Source organism: Sander vitreus, unplaced genomic scaffold, assembly GCF_031162955.1.
Source record: "Sander vitreus isolate 19-12246 unplaced genomic scaffold, sanVit1 ctg216_0, whole genome shotgun sequence".
Lineage (NCBI taxonomy): Eukaryota > Metazoa > Chordata > Actinopteri > Perciformes > Percidae > Sander > Sander vitreus.
In genome coordinates this window covers 113,735-130,020 of record NW_027595408.1, presented here as the reverse complement: position 1 = coordinate 130,020, position 16,286 = coordinate 113,735, and the positions used below count along the sequence as shown (strand labels likewise).

At 41.2% G+C, this 16,286-nt stretch overlaps 1 protein-coding gene across 1 annotated transcript in view; it reads left to right on the top strand.

Annotated features, from left to right (window-relative positions):
• Positions 1 to 16,286, top strand: part of LOC144513344 (contactin-associated protein-like 5) — a gene marked incomplete at its 3' end in the record, with an annotated part of 216,085 nt that overhangs the window by 94,163 nt on the left and 105,636 nt on the right. The gene's annotated exons all lie outside the window — the stretch shown is intronic.

Here is a 16,286-nt window from a genome sequence, read left to right as displayed (position 1 = left end):
CTCTTGTACAGAGGGGACAGCCAACTCTCTCCTGGGCGGGAAACAAAGTGGGTTGGAATCCCAGGGCTACCTCGAAAGGTGAGAGGCCGGTGGCGCAGGTGGTCAAGGAGTTGTGGGCATACTCAACCCACGGGAGATGTTTAGCCCAGGTGGACAGATGCTGAGCAGCCACACAACGAAGGGATGCTTCCAGGTCCTGATTGGCCCTCTCTGTCTGACCGTTTGATTGAGGATGGAACCCTGAGGACAACTTACAGAAGCACCAAGAGCAGCACAGAATTCTTTCCAGACATGAGGAAATGCACTGTGGGCCTCTATCAGATACGATGTCCACAGGTATTCCATACATGTTGGACTACGAGGTAGGCTGTCTCACTGGCAGGTAATTTTGGTAATGCTATATAGTGGGCATATTTAGAGAATCTGTCCACAATGGTAAGTATAGTATCATTACCTTCAGACATAGGCAGGCCGGTGACAAAGTCAAAGCTACATGGCACCAGGGGCGACTAGGGACTGGGAAAGGCTGCAGCAAACCAAAGGGGGGCTGGTGAGAGGCTTTACCCCGTGCACATGTAGAACAAGCCGCCACGTAAGCCCTGACATCCGCTTCCACTGAAGGCCACCAGAAGTGTCTCTTTAACCGAGTCAACGTACGGTACATCCCAGGGTGACAGGCGAAGCAGGAGGTGTGAACCCACTGCAGCACCTGAGGCCGTACAGACTCCGGAACATAGAGCAGGTTAGGTGGTCCATCTCCCGGTCCAGGGTCCGTACCTTGGGCCGTTTTTCACGAGTGACTCAATCTCCCACCGTACTGCAGCTACAACGCAGGAGGAAGGAAGGTCTGCTTCAGGCTCGCTGGTATCTTCAGAGTCTGTGAACTGGCGGGACAGAGCATCATGTTTAACATAATGAAAACCAGGTCGGCTGTCTTGGGCAAAATTCAGAATTGGCCTCCATTCAATTCATGAATTTGAATTGAATTGACTCCGCCCCACAGAAAGTTGAATTGTAATGACAGGAAGTGGAATTAAATTCATGGCACAGTCACACAACAGAAAGAATGTGTTGACATACATTCAGTGTTAGGAGGATAACTTTGGAAATGTAATTGCTTACTGTTATAAGTTACCCATTATAAATGTGGTTTGGATTACTTTATTTAGATTACTTTATCAATGTAAAGCAATTTTCTTTTAATCTGATTAGTTACTAATTGAATTACACATTTTACCTCAGTAATACAACTAAATAAATAAATAAATTTAATAAATAAATAAATTATCCCCTCATTGTTGTTTAATTAGTTTTGTTCCAATGTTATTTTCATTTCAAAGTAATCAAATAACACAAAGTCGTTGTAAATGCAGTTATCATATATTCCAATGCAAAACTCACTGAGCAACACTATTGCATCTAATTACTATACTATATTCTCAGAAAGGTGAAGCACTGCTACTCTGCTCGGGGCTTCTCAGGTGCTGCAAGCAAATCACTCCGCCCAAGTAGCAGAAGTAGCACTGCTTCGCCTTTCTGAGAATGTAGTTCCCAGTTTATATACGGTTAGAAGATGGCTGTGTCTCATGTGACCTTGTTATTTGTACACGCTGTGACTATACAAATCACAACATGTAAATAGGAACATGTTGGAAGAACATCCTCATAAATTCTACAAATGTTTTCAGCTGTATGCCTCCCTTTAAAACACTGACAGCTCAGCATTACACTCTGCAGCATGAAATCTATAATGAAATGGCCAGTCATTCCAAAAAATGACTTCAGTGATCGGTTTGACCAAAGATCTACTGTCAGGCAAATATGCTCAGTTTTTTCCATCAGATTAATCAGATGTGATTTTATAGTAGCTGAGTGCTGAGGGATAAGGTCCTGGCTGAGAGCTCTTCAGGAGGGCATTGTGAATGAGGGTTGGGCCAAATGCAAAATATTAATGAAATCCTTATTTTCAACAGTATAGAGAGGGAGGAGACCATTTGCAATATATGTAACAACACTGTCAGTCAGAGCAACTTGTCGTATATTAGTTGGTGACCACTTAGAACTGGAACTTGCTGTTTCAGAAGGATTACCGTGATCTTCATTCTGGTTTGGCTGGATTGTGTAACCGCTGGTTTCACAGTCCATCAATATTTCTTGATGTTTCTTCTGTAGGAAAAAAGTCCCTCAGTGTAGATCACTCTTTAAGATAACAAATATTTCTATTAATTCCACAATTACAAAACTCCACAAAATAAAAGACTGTCTGTTAACTTACTTGTAGAAGTAGTCTTGATGGAGCCACAGACTGGAGCACTGCAGTGCTTGCATATGGCTCTGTGGTTTCCAGGTGTTCCTGTTGGAATTGGTTCTTCAAAATGAACTAGTACAGATGACTTTTTAGGCCTGCTATTATTTTCCATGTCACTGTTATTTCAGGTGTCAAATCTATAAACGTTTGTAATCTGAAGTTGTAAGGGACTTCTGAAACCTAAAAGGTCCAGTGTTGACCATCAAATTGTGTAGAAAAGAAGCTTTCAAACAAACGTCCACCTCAAATTGTTTGGCAACCATTTTTAAATACTTGATTAAGTAAAGCATTCTGGGAAATGGAGTCATGTTCCATCATGTTCCACAAAATTACAATAACAATAAATCAAACTGAATTATTTGTTCTGTGACTAGAGCTTTTAACATTCATTGCTGGGGGAATAAATGTCCTGTTAATGTAATCTGTACAAGTAGTTCAAACTAATATCATTTATAGAAGATGTAATGCAATCATATCTGACAGATATTGTAAAGCTTCATTGTTAAACACTTCACTTAAATTATGTATATGCATTTCTTTGAATTTTTAGTGAATTGCAATTCTGCTTCCTTTAATTCAAATTCATATTGTAATTCTACATCCTGTTTGTGACATCAATTCAAATTCAAGAATTTTATTGGAATTTAGGAGTCATTCTCAATTCAATTCTGAATTGTGCACAAGCCTGCAGGTCGGTAAGAACAGGGCCCATCTGGCTTGACGTGAGTTGAGTCTTTTGGTGGATTGGATGTAAGCCAAGTTCTTATGGTCGGTCCAGACCACAAACGGCTGCTCTGCTCCATCTAGTCAATGCCGCCATTCCTCCAACGCCAGCTTCACCGCCAACAGCTCCTGATTTCCCACGTCGTAGTTCCTCTCTGCGGGTGACAGCTTCTTAGAAAAGAAAGCACGAGGGTGAAGTTTCTGGTCTGTGGGGGAGCGTTGGGACAGGACTGCTCCCACCCCAGAGTCAGAAACGTCCACCTCCACAATGAAATGCAGAGTAGAGTTGGGATGAATTAACACAGGGGAGGTGGAAAACAGTCTCTTTAAAACACCAACAGCCTGCTCAGCTTCAGGGGACCACTGGAAGGGAACTTTGGGGGACGTGAGTCTCGTGAGGGGGGCTATCACCCGACTAAAATCTTTAATGAACCGCCAGTAAAAGTTAGCAAAGCCCAAAAACCGTTGTAACTGTTTACGAGTAGTGGGCGTGGGCCATTCTGTAACCGCCTTGATCTTCTCGGGGTCCGCCGACACCTGCCCACTCTCGATGACAGGAAGGGAACTGACTGCTAGTGGAATTCAGATTTTTCCGCTTTCACATATCATTTATTTTCCAAGAGATGTTGAAGAACTTGACGGACGTGTGACACATGCTCCTCGGGGGATTTGAAAAAAATGAGAATGTCTGGGATGGGGTGGGCTGGGAGGGGGGAGTTCTGTGTGTAAGTAAAACAAAAACTCATATACCTGCACCGATGTGTCTATATTTCTCAATAAAAAAAAAAATGGATAACACGGATAGGGGATGGCATAGCCTCTTCCTCAACCCTCGTGGTGGAGACTGGAGTTGTGGGAAGCTGTCCCAGGGGAGATGAGGTTCGGGGGATCAGAGGCGTGGTGACCCGACCTGTGGACTGTGGCTGGCCGCCTCTCTCCCGTCGCTTCTCCCGCAACCTGTTGTCAAGTTTGATAGCAAGGGAAACAAGACAATACAGGTCATTAGGTGTGTCATGGGTTGCTAGTTCATCCTTAATAGAATCGTTCAAACTGTTCAAAAATGCTCCTTGTAGCGCTTCCTCATTCCATTTGGAATCCGCCGCCAGAGTCGGTACAGTTACTAGTTACTTCTTTTAAAAGTAATTTAATTACTTTACCAATTACTGTATTTCAAAAATAATTAGTTACTAGGGAAAGTAACTTTTAAGTAACTTTTATGTCTGCTTTTTAAATGTAAATATGAATAGTACTGAACAGTCAAACACAATAGACCTATTTATTGTAAACAACTGGGTAACATGCCTTCAAATCAAGCAGTAGTACAAAAGTCCCTTTTAATACTTGAAACGAAATAATAACTGTCTCAGTCATTTAATAGTATTTTTTATACCACATTAGGCCCAATGAAATAAAAGTAATTGGCCTACAGCAATCTATTCAGCTCTGCCTGGCTTATCGGCTGCACTGCAGCCCGTGTAAAATCTAGCTTTGGTTGTTTGCATGGAGTGGCGCCTTCAGCATCCGTAGGGCGGGGGTCTTTCGCTACTAGCTTTGTCGAAGCGTGTTGCTTCAACAGTTCTTTACACCTGCACATAATTGACAACGCACCACTACGTTTTTGTCTTTAATTTCGACGAGCAAAAAGTAATGTCTGTCATATACGGTAGTTAGAATGCGCCTGTGCATATACTGTGATACATACGGTAGTTAAAATGTGCCTGCGCATATACTGTGATATATACTGTATCACCCAAAACGTGTGTGTCACTTCTCACTTGTTACTTGCATCGGGAGTTCAGAGTAAAGAAGACTAGATGATAAACTGCCTCCTTCGTTATCATTTTACAATGTCCATACTTCCAGGAGAGAAATCTCATTTTATCCACACTATCGGCCATGCTGTGGTTTAATGCTCATTGTTTGTTTGGTGTATCATTGCGCCACCATAAGGTCCTGCGACGTTAGATCAGAAGCAGCTAAAGTAGGCCTATCTGTTTTCTTGTCTGTAAGCGTTTCACAAAAGAAAGTAACGCAAGTAACGAACTTATTTAAATTTCAGTAATAAAAAAAAAAAATGTATGTACATGCTCGTTACCACTAAAAGTAGTGGAAATACAGTAACGCGTTACTTTGAAGCGCGTTACTCCCAACACTGGTAGCGAATGGCAGTGGCTTTTGTTGAAACACCAGTCCGCATTGTAGCTGGAATCCACGGCACTTTTTTAATTCTCCAGCGAAGGGCTCCGGCGAGGTAACTGGAGGTTCCTGGTGAAACGGAGCAATTGCCATGTCTGGGGAAACAGATTGGGATATGGGAAGCGGAGGAGAAGAGAGAGAACTATGGAGAACTGAGGACAGACAGGTTAGCCACTTGGGAAGTCAGCTGGGAGACCTGATTAATTAGTTCAAGATTCAAAGATTCAAAATCCTTTATTAATCTCACAATGGGGAAATTCACACTGTTGCAGCAGCAAGGGATAAGAGGAAAGTGGAAAAGTAGAAGACACACGTTAACACACAATAATAAATATAATTAAAGCAAGTAAATATTAAATAGCAAATGTTTTATTGCACGTTTTATCAGCCCTGGTGTGTATGTTTTGTCCATGTGGTCTACTGGGAGTAGTGCTGATTGTAGAGTCTGACAGCAGCAGGCAGGAAAGACCTGCGGTATTTCTCCGTGACGCAGCGCGGGTGCAGCAGCCTGTCACTGAAGGAGCTGTTCAGTGTTGACAGAGTGTCCTGCATGGGGTGGGAGGAGTCGTCCATCATGGAGGATAATTTAGCCACTATCCTCCTGTCTCCCACCACCTCCACGGCGTCAAGGGGCAACCAAGAACAGAGCTGGCCTTCTTAATCAGCCTGTCCAACTTTTTCTGTCTGCCACTGCCCCAGCAGACCACTCCATAGAGAATGGCTGATGCCACCACAGAGTCATAGAATGTCTTCAGTAGTGCCCCCTGCACCCCAAAAGACCTGAGTCTCCTCAGAAGATACTCTGGCCTTTTTTGTAAAGTGCTGTGGTGTTATCAGTCCAGTCCAATTTATTGTTCAGGTGAACACCCAGGTACTTATATGATTTAACCATATCGATGTCCGTACCCAGGATGTTCACCGGCAGAGGTGAAGAGTGTTTGCTCCTGCGGAAATCCACCACCAGCTTCTTGGTTTTCCCAACATTGATCTGGAGGTGGTTCCGCTGGCACCAGTCCACAAAGTCTTTGTTAAGTTCTCTGTACTCCCTGTCGTCCCCATCTGTGATGAGGCCAACAACTGCGGAGTCATCAGAGAACTTTGTAGGTGGCAGTTTCCTGAGTGATAGGTGAAGTCTGCAGTGTAGAGCGTACGGGAACGGGGCCAAGACTGTTCCTTGTGGGGCCAAGACTGTTCCTTGTGGGGCCCCTGTGCTGCAGACAACGTTGTCAGACAAACAGCCCCGCTTCCTTACAAACTGAGGTCGATTGGTGAGGTAGTCCAGTATCCATCCAGTGAGGTGGAGGTCCACCCCCGTCCGCTCAGAAGCATTGGCTGGATGGTGTTGAAAGAACTGGAAAAATCATAGAACATGATTCTCACAGTTGCTGATTGTTATCCAGTAATGTAAGGATTAACTGATCGTGTTGACCTAACAAAACTCCTTAGTCCAACCATAATTTTTCATGATAGGTACTGTCCTGTATCAGGGGCCCATGATTTGATGTAGAAAGTTGTTTTACATCTGGTTTCACTCAGCACTGGCCTTGGGCAGACATTATGGAGTCAAAAAGAATGGGCACATTCAAGGGTAAACGACCAAAAGAAATGCATCACATATCATATGAAGGAACCTTACAATTTAGTCTTGTTGTGTAAGATTTTAGCCAACAAAGTGGTCAAGTAGAGTTTGATAGTTCAGAGGTGGAAAAGGGAGAGAGAGGGGCATTCCTGTCCAGCACCAAAAGGGGGCCCCTCAGCAGGAGAGCCAAGAGTCTGGCCAAGAGCCCATTCAAGCTTTCATTTCCAGTTTTTCCAAATCGAGGCACCAATCACAACGGTTGAGGCGGGCTTTACACGATGACGATAGCGCAGTGACGGCAAGCAGCTTTTTGTTTACATTCAACATGACGGCCACCGAAGCGCAGCAACCCGTTGGTGCTGCTGTCGCTGCTACGCCTCCCGGATCGTTGGTCTGATTGGTTGAAGGACTATCCAATTGCGCCAGAGGCATTTGAGCAGCGTCCGTTTGTGACGCCCCTTTGGAAATGGGCTGTGAATGAAACTTTGAAATGCCCAGACCCACTCTCAGTTACAACTGAGAAGGGTCTGGTGTCAACCAGGCTAATAGGGTATGTAACATTGGTTGGGCTGAAAATGGCCTGGGTGCTGTTTTATGCTCCCTAATGCAATCCTGTGAAATAGCCCTAGAATGAAACGAGAGGTTTTCTCTAGGGCTGTCAAACAATTCATTTTTTCTTAATCGAGATTAATCGCGATTAATTTGGCTCACATGGATAAAAGACACCAAATCCCAGAATGCACTTGCTTCGCTGCTTTGGGAGTCCCTCCCAAGCCATGCCTACCATTACAGACAGACAGACAGTGAGGCACCATTCAACTCAACTCAAGTGTGTTTTATTGTCATTTCAACCATATACGCGAAACAACATTTCACCATGGCTCAAGTGGTGTTACACATTTAAAATATATAAAAACAACATCATATAAAAACGACATACAAATTTAGCTAGTGCACACACGTATTAGGCTTGCATACTAGCATTAGCACTTGGTGGGCTGTAAACACGAGTATAAACACAGCAATAATTTGCCTGGAATGTAGAATGGTCGGTATTTAACAGTCATAAACTCCACCAGCAGTTAGCAGTTAGTTGGATACAAGCACCCCATTTCTGCACCAGGCTGTCCGTGTTAACACAGCCCACCTCCATTAGCTAGTCTTACCCGGTGACAGAGCAGCAGGCCTGGTAACTAGATAGTCCGGTACACTGTTGTTCAGCCATGTTTCCACAACAACAAAAACACAGCAGTCTCTGAACTCACGTTGGGAGTTTCGTTGAAGTTGGATGTAGTCCAGTTTGTTGCCTAATGAGCGGACACTTGCAAGCAGGATTGATGGAACAGGTGGCCGGCTAGCGTTAGCTTTCCACCTAGCTCACCTCGAACTTCTGCACACCGCTGTTGAGGTCCCTTTCCCCGGCTATTTTCATCGGGCGACACTGCAGGCTGAGGTGCTGGTTTCCGTAGCAGGCGAAGCTCGCGTATTGTGTCGAGTATTGCGTCTGTAATAAAGTGTCCTGCATATTTTCCGATCTGTACCAATGTATCCCGGTGATACACATGTGCAGTAGTTTGAATGCACATAATTGTTGTAAAAGTGTTCTGCTAAAAAGACGGAGCTCCCTGTTACCTAGCTTCAAGATGGCTGACACTCGTTTTGCTTCAGTAACCTTCGGATAAAGACGACAGTCCAACCCCCTATGGGCGGGTGGAAAACACGCGGTACAAGTAGCTCCTACTACTGGCTGTAGTCTATTGCCTCTGGGAAAAAAAGAATTTTTCCAGACCCACAATACAGAGATCTCTCGTCTCAGGGGGACATGAGGGAGGGAAGCACGGTCATTCAAAAACACTACCGTGTTTCTACTGATACAAAGCTTAATGCTAAATCGGTGAAGTATCCCTTTAAGTACATATTAACAATGGAAAGCAATTATTACCAGCGTATCTTGATTGGGAATCAAATGAATGCAAAGAAAGTTACTTTATGAACTTGACTTTAAGATTTGTATTTGTTTATTATATATTTACTGTAAACAAAAGAAAAATGTGTTAATCTAGTCACACATTTGAATCTAGAGTCAATATAGTGTTTAGTAACTCCTAAATAATGTTGATTACTCACTGACATCCAGTGATCACCAGTTAATGAGACAGCGTTTGCACTTTGCAGCAGTTCCAGTTGGGCTGCTTTCTCCGTGTCGTACAGGCTGTGTATGCATGAAAACTACTGTCCCCCTCAACGGCAATGTATAAGACGGGTCAGAACATGCCAACCATAGTACATCTTTAAGACCCAAGTCTTCTACGATGCTGACAGTTCTGCAGTTAGTTGCCACCCATTTCACAAGAGCTGTAGTATTTTTTTGGGGATTTGGTTTCAACTAGCACTCTCCAAAATAGTGCTCTGCCTGAGCCTGCTAGCATCAACCTGAGTCACGTTAACTGTACATGCTTAGCTCGTAGGTGGTAGCTCAAGCTTGACGTGTGTGATGGTTGGGGTCGGCTGGCTGTGAGTTTTTGTTTTTGTTTTCTAGTTTCCTAGTTCTATTTCATTTCCACTGTCAGTTTTCTCTGTTGGCCCTGCCTCTCTCTGTGTCTCCTGTGTTTTCCCCTCCTCCTGCCTGCTCCTGCCAGCTGACCACACACACCTGTTCCTCATTCCACCATCACCTCTCCCGCCATGCACACCTGCCAGCCATCTACAATCAAGCTCAGTATATGAACCCCGGATCCACTCATCATCTTTGCTTGCTCGTTGCTTCAACTGTCCTGGTGACACGAGGGGGTTGGTCCAAGATGGTGACCTATGTAGATGTCTTATTCTGAGCTCTGAGACTCTGACTGAGTACCAATGGTTTAAATTGACTTATTGAAAATAAATCATCAATAAACGTAGGAGTGGAACGATGCTCTTGCATCTAGTAAGTTCTAAGGACTTCTACTGGTCAAACTTTGTGAAGTAGCAACTAGCTTACGAACTGTTAGCTGTTAGAAAAACTTTTGCTAACAGCCAGGACACGTGTGCTATGATGTCAAAGAGAGATACCAAGAATATGAGAAAGGGAGGCCTGATAATGGATATAGATGTTGATAATTCGTTCTCTGGTTTATGTACACCTCTTCCTGATACTCCCACGAAAAGCCCAAATCCCAAGAAGGTCTGCACCAAAGAAGAGGAAACGGTATCAAATGCTGACATCCTAAAAGCCATTAATGGCTTGAATGACTGTTTTTTGAAGTTTGAAGAAATGATAATTAAAAAATACAGCTGAGATTGCTAGAGTGCAGGAAAATGTGAAAGGGCTGGAAATCCAGTGGAAAGGAACTGATGACACAGTGAAGAAGATGAGTGACCAAATGACAACCTTGAGGGAGAAACAAGAGTCGGAGCGGTAGAGTAGGAGATGGAATCTCCGTCTTCTGAATCTCCCAGAAAGCAGCAACGAGGATGTGAGGAAGGACGTGCTGGAGATTATCTCTTAAATCATCCCAGAGGAAAAGCGCAAGCTTGGATTCATGGTGGACACCGTGCACAGGCTCGGACGCCCCATCATCATTCAGTTCACCATGCGCACCTTTAGATTCAAACTATGGCGAGCTTCCCCCAACGCGGATGTCATGAAGAGAGAGAACCTTTGGATGACTGAGGATTTAACCCAACAGGAGAACGGTGTGAGACACACTGTGTAACTTGTTATATTTCCATTAATGTGAGGTAAAATGTTTAAGTATGCCACTCAATCTTAAGGAGTAATTTTGTTCTCCCTGTATACAATTCAAAGGGCAATATGTTCACTCCACTAGTTAAAATAAGATTTTTTTTTAGGAGTTAATTGAGGTACTCATGTTCAGAGCTTCCCACTTGACGGTGAGTTAATCTCTGATATTCCCTATCTCAGAGTATCTTTTCCTTAACTAGTTCCTATAACCTTAACAGACATCCAGTTCAGATGTTTTTTCTCTTTTTTTCCTTCATTATGACAGACTTACCTTTTAGTTCCTTTTAAAGTAATATCTTTTAATGTCAGGGGTATACGTGACAGCACCAAAAGGAAATCAATTTTTTTTGTTCAGTAGACGAAATAATGTGATTTGATATTTTTACAAGAGACTCATTGCTTGGACAGTGATGTGAAATTTTAGAGTGCTCAGTGGGGTGATAAATGTTATTTCTGTCATGCCTCTCAACAATCAGCAGGTGTCGCCATTCTCAACATTTTTAAAGGAGATATAGTTGAATCAATGATCTCCAATGAGGGCAGATGGTTTTCAAATTAGACAATTCCTTCTTTATAGTTTGCAATTTATATAACTATAACAAAACCGCTCTAGCAAAAAATGTTTTTACAACTCTGTATGAAACTTGAAGCCTTTAAAAACATAAGGATGCACACTTGATTATTGGAGGCGACTATAACGATGCTCCAGATGATCTTGTAGATAGAGTACGTGTAAGATTAATTCAAGATTCAAAAGTACTGCATATATTTGAACAACTGGCAGTTATAGATATTTGGCATTTTTTAAACCCTGACATTAAGGAATTTACATGGAGCAACGTCAGTAGGTCCTTAAAGTCTAGAACTGATCTATGGCTTATATCTCCCTCTTGTCTGCAATTTGTGTCAGAATCATTACATAGCTATGCCCCACTTTCTGATCATAAATTAATTTCAATCCACTTGGTAGGAACAAAACGGTAATATACGTGGTTATTGGAAACTAAATAATTTATTAAAAGATGCTGAGTTTTGTGATTCAGTCAAAAACAGTCAAAAGCATATTTGGTTATAACGAAGGGAATCGCATACAAAATGGGAATATTTCAAGTTTAAAATTAGAGAAATAGCAATTAAACGAAGTAAAGTAATAAAAAAAAAAATCTTAGCTAAAGAAATAAATATTATGGATAAATTGACTTAATGACTAAGGATAATCTTTCAGAGGAAGAAGAAATAACGTTGAAAAAATTAAGAGGAAATAGATAATGCGTATATTGAAATGGCTAAAGGGGCATTTGTAAGGTCTTGAGCAAAATGGGGAAAGAAATTGGAGTTACTTCTTTGCTTTAGAGAAGCGAAATCGTAAGAGAAATAATTGAACTACTCTACACTAAAATGAATGATAACATCACCTCTAATTCTTTAGACATTTCAAGATATGTTGGTACATTTTATAGTAATATATATGTCAAATATTCAGTCTGATGAATGTGATCGATTTATCGAGTCAGTTAAAGCATTACACCAACCATATCTGAACAATTTGAAATGGAACGCAAACGTCCCATTACTAAAGCAGAAATCTCAGAGGCTGTTAGCTCAATGAAAAAAGGGAAATCTCCAGGTAATGATGGGCTTTCAGTCAAATTGTATTTGCATTTTTGGGAAACTATTGAAAATCCTCTATTCGATTTATTTAAAGAATGCACTTTAAAAAAGGAAATGTCCACAAGTATGAAGCAAGGTTTAATATGTCTTCTCCCTAAACCTGATAAAGATCAGTTATTGATAGAAAATTGGAGACCTATTACGCTCTTAAATATCAACGACTACAAAATGGTATCATTAATTTTTGCTAAACGATTAAAAAGAGGTCTTCATGAGATAAGTGAAACACAAACAGGTTTTATGTCTAAGTGTCACATTAGCTCTAATATAAGACTTGTTCTCGACCTGCTGGACTATTCTGATAACATCAATACTGACGTATTTCTTGGTTTTTATAAGCCATTTGATACGGTAGAACACTTTTTTTACTCAAAGCACTTTAAATTTTTGATTTCGGACAAAATTTTATATCTACAGTTGAAATGTTTTATAAAAATATTGATAGTTCTGTGATATTATATCCAAACACCAAAGATTTCCTGTACTGAGATCAGTTCGCTTTTTTGTTCTGTCAGTAAGTTTGTCTATTTTTGGTAAGGAAATTAGAGTTGGTCAACTAGCGGCTGATACGGCTCTCTTTTTAAGTGACAAACATCAGATTGAATATGCTATATCCCTAATTGACCAATTTTCAGCTGCTTCAGGTTTAACACTTAACAAATCTAAATGTGACATTTTATGTTTGTATCAGACTGAAGAGGAAAAAATGTTTAATATACCTGTTAAATGTGTAAAATATTTTCGTCTAAATTGAAGAAGACTAAAACAATACTGAATTTATGGCTTCAAAGAAACATTTCCATTCTAGGTAGGATCCTTTTGACTAAAGCAGAAGGGATGTCAAGATGTGTCTACCCTGCCCTCTCTCCCAATGTCCATGATTCAACATGTAAAGACATAAATTATATAGCCATATTTATGAATTTTGTATGGAAAAACAGACACCACCATTTAAAAAAAGCGGTGCTCTCTGGTTGGAAGGATGGAGGTGGATTTGAACTTCTGGACTTGAATTACACCTTTAAGGTGAAATGGTTGAAGGAGCACCAGTCTTTATGGTACTTTATCCCCAATAACATTTTTAATAGTGTATCTACAATATTACAAGATTGCCGTTAAAACTATCCCTATTTTATCAACAAGCTCTTTTGGCCTGGAAGCTGTGTCATTCTCACAACTTTTCTCCACACAAGTCTACCTTATGGAATAATGAATGCATCACTAGGGGGAACAAGTCACTCTGTTTGCAAAAATGGATCAATAGAGATATTATCTTCGTAAAAGATCTTTTTGAATGTAATGGTGAATTACTTAATTATGAATCTTTTCTCAGAGACAAGGCATTCCCAATAACGTCCAAAGAATATAATTCAGTTTTCAAATCTATACCTAATGGCATATTAGAACTAATGAAAAGTTATAAAAAACAAAATGAAGTTACTGGTTTTAATTTGACTCTTTATATAAACGGTATGGATATTATGAGCAGCACTTGTACTAATAAGCACATTAGAAAACGCTTTCTAATTTTAAAGAAAATAACACATCTCTTTGTTTAAGTGCTCCTGCTGTCTACATTAACGATTTTTGAAAGTCTGTCCCCTTTGTATCTTTATCTCCTTTTATTTAGACTATTTTCATTTTATATTATATTTGTATATATTTTGTATTTTATGTTTACATATTGCAATGACTGAACTTCTGTAAACTACTTTTTTTTAAATAAAGTTTTAAAAAAGCCGTCCTGGTGACACGCAACACCATCTCTCTAAAAACCCTTTATATTTACCTGTCCTTGTCTGTTGCTGACCCTATCTGTGTTTCTCCCCTGCAGCCATCTCCTCCATACCTCTGTTACCTCCAGTCAGCTGGCTTCACCATTCGGTCCCCTCCTCACGGCTCCCTGCTCCACCCTCCCTCCGCTTCTGCTCCGACCTGCCTCCACTCCTGCTTCCAGCCATCCCTTCCTCGACTCCCATATTCCCCGGACTCCAGTGCCGCCTCCTCGGCTCCCGCGGTCCCGGTTCCCCCGCGCTCCCCTAGCTCCCTCGCCAACCTATCCCAGCTAGCTCCCTCGCCATCCTATCCCAGTAGCTCCCTCGCCATCCTATCCCAGTAGCTCCCTCGCCATCCTATCCCCCAGCTAGCTCCCTCACCCTCCTATCTCCGTAGACTCCTTCACCATCCTACCTCAGCCCCAGAGCCCTCCCTCCTGTCCTTTGCGTCCGCCTCCCCACTCCTCCCTCTTACCTGTTTTCCCAATAAACCTGTTTTTGCTGAGCCTAGCGTTTGGGTCTGTTCTGTCTCCCACACAACAACGTGCTTCGGTGATATTTTAATTTGGCTTTACACAACGTGCATATGGCTTTCAACTTGTCTACTGAGCCATCAAGGAGTTTTGGAAAATTAAAAAGCGCCATTCAGAATTGTGTTGCTGCTGTCTTTCTCCATCATGCCTGCAGCCTGCAGCGGTAGGATGTGTTAGAAGGAAGTATGGCAGCTTGATGACAAGTAAAGGTGCGGCAAAGGGTCAAAATAGTAGCCTGTTAGGCATGACGCGACGTTATTACATCGTGTTCCAGGCGTTGTACAGCCTGGAACACTGCATTTACGACCGTTTTTCATTTTCAATATCCTTGAAAAACTTCCAAACTTTCTTCTTTCTAATTCCCGTGAAATTACACAGCTAAACTAGTGTGTGTTAGTTATTTTTACACGACCTACATTCAGAACACCAGCTGGTCTCAGACCAGTGGTCTGTATTTAAATTTTGGGGCGTGACAAAGGCACAGACCAGAGCCAATTAAGGTACAGCCACCGACTTGACGTCAACTATTAGCTTTGTTGGGATTCGCCCGTTTTCAGCAACAGTTTTAAATTGTGAGATTTGCAGAGGAAAGAGGTGTCAATGGGACTTTGAGCTTCTATGTATGCCTATTTTACCCACCGAACTGTCGTTATTCAACTATGACAAGGTCAACTTGGTTTTGCTTTCCATCACCCCTGTAATGCCGGTGTCACGAAGCTCTGCAGCGGCTAAACATATCTACCAACTGCTGCTGATACGAGCTTTGTAGTCGGTGTCAGGAAGCTAAACACAACCAGCAACTGCTGCTCGGATTTTATCGTTCTTTCGCACTATAGACTGTTCAAGTTACAGTGCTTTACTTAGTTTAAAATACTTCTATTTTAGGTTATATATTATATGATCTATTGGTGAAGTAGCATTGATCACTTTGAGGGGGGATACATTTTGTCCCCAACGAGGATCAGCAGAGGCAGGGATTTATAGACTAGAAAGGGGGAAATCCCACACATACCCTCTGGCAAAGCACCCTGCAAATAGGTATACTTTCCATAAGTACACTAAATTACCACTATAAGTATTAAATTATGTACAATTTAAAATACACTTACAATAAAGTACACATTTTATAAGGACACTAAAATGCCACTTCAAGTACAACAGACTATATTTATTTTTCAGTACATTGAAGTTGGATTTAATGATCTATTTGGAAGTACACTTTTTAAAAGAACATGTTAAATGTACTTTAAATACAAAAAGTAAAAGTATACATGTAATAACTTTTGTTTACTTAATTTTAGGGCTATCAATCAATAAAAAAATGTAATCTAATTAATTACATACTCTGTGATAATTAATCGCATACATAATTAACGGTGCCTGAACCGATAATTTTTAAGAAAGTAAAAAAAGAAAAGAAAAGAAAAGGGTACTAAACAACAGTTGGTGACATTAAAGAACGGCTTGTTAAGGCCATATGGTCAAAATTAAATGATTTAATAATAATGTATAACAATAACTTATTTCACTAGTAAATTGCTGTTGAATGACAAAAACAACCACCAGATGAGAAAAGGACATTTACAATAACTTAAAATGCACCATGAGACTGTAGTTTACCAGTTTCATTGTCTTTCCAATGGCAGCTACAGTTACATTGCTACATTGTTACATCCCGGTGTTGAATCCTCTACAGTAAAACACAGTCACACTTTACACCGTTTAGTGTTAGCTGTCAGCATTTAACCCTGTTTAATCCAGTTACTAGCTAGCGGTA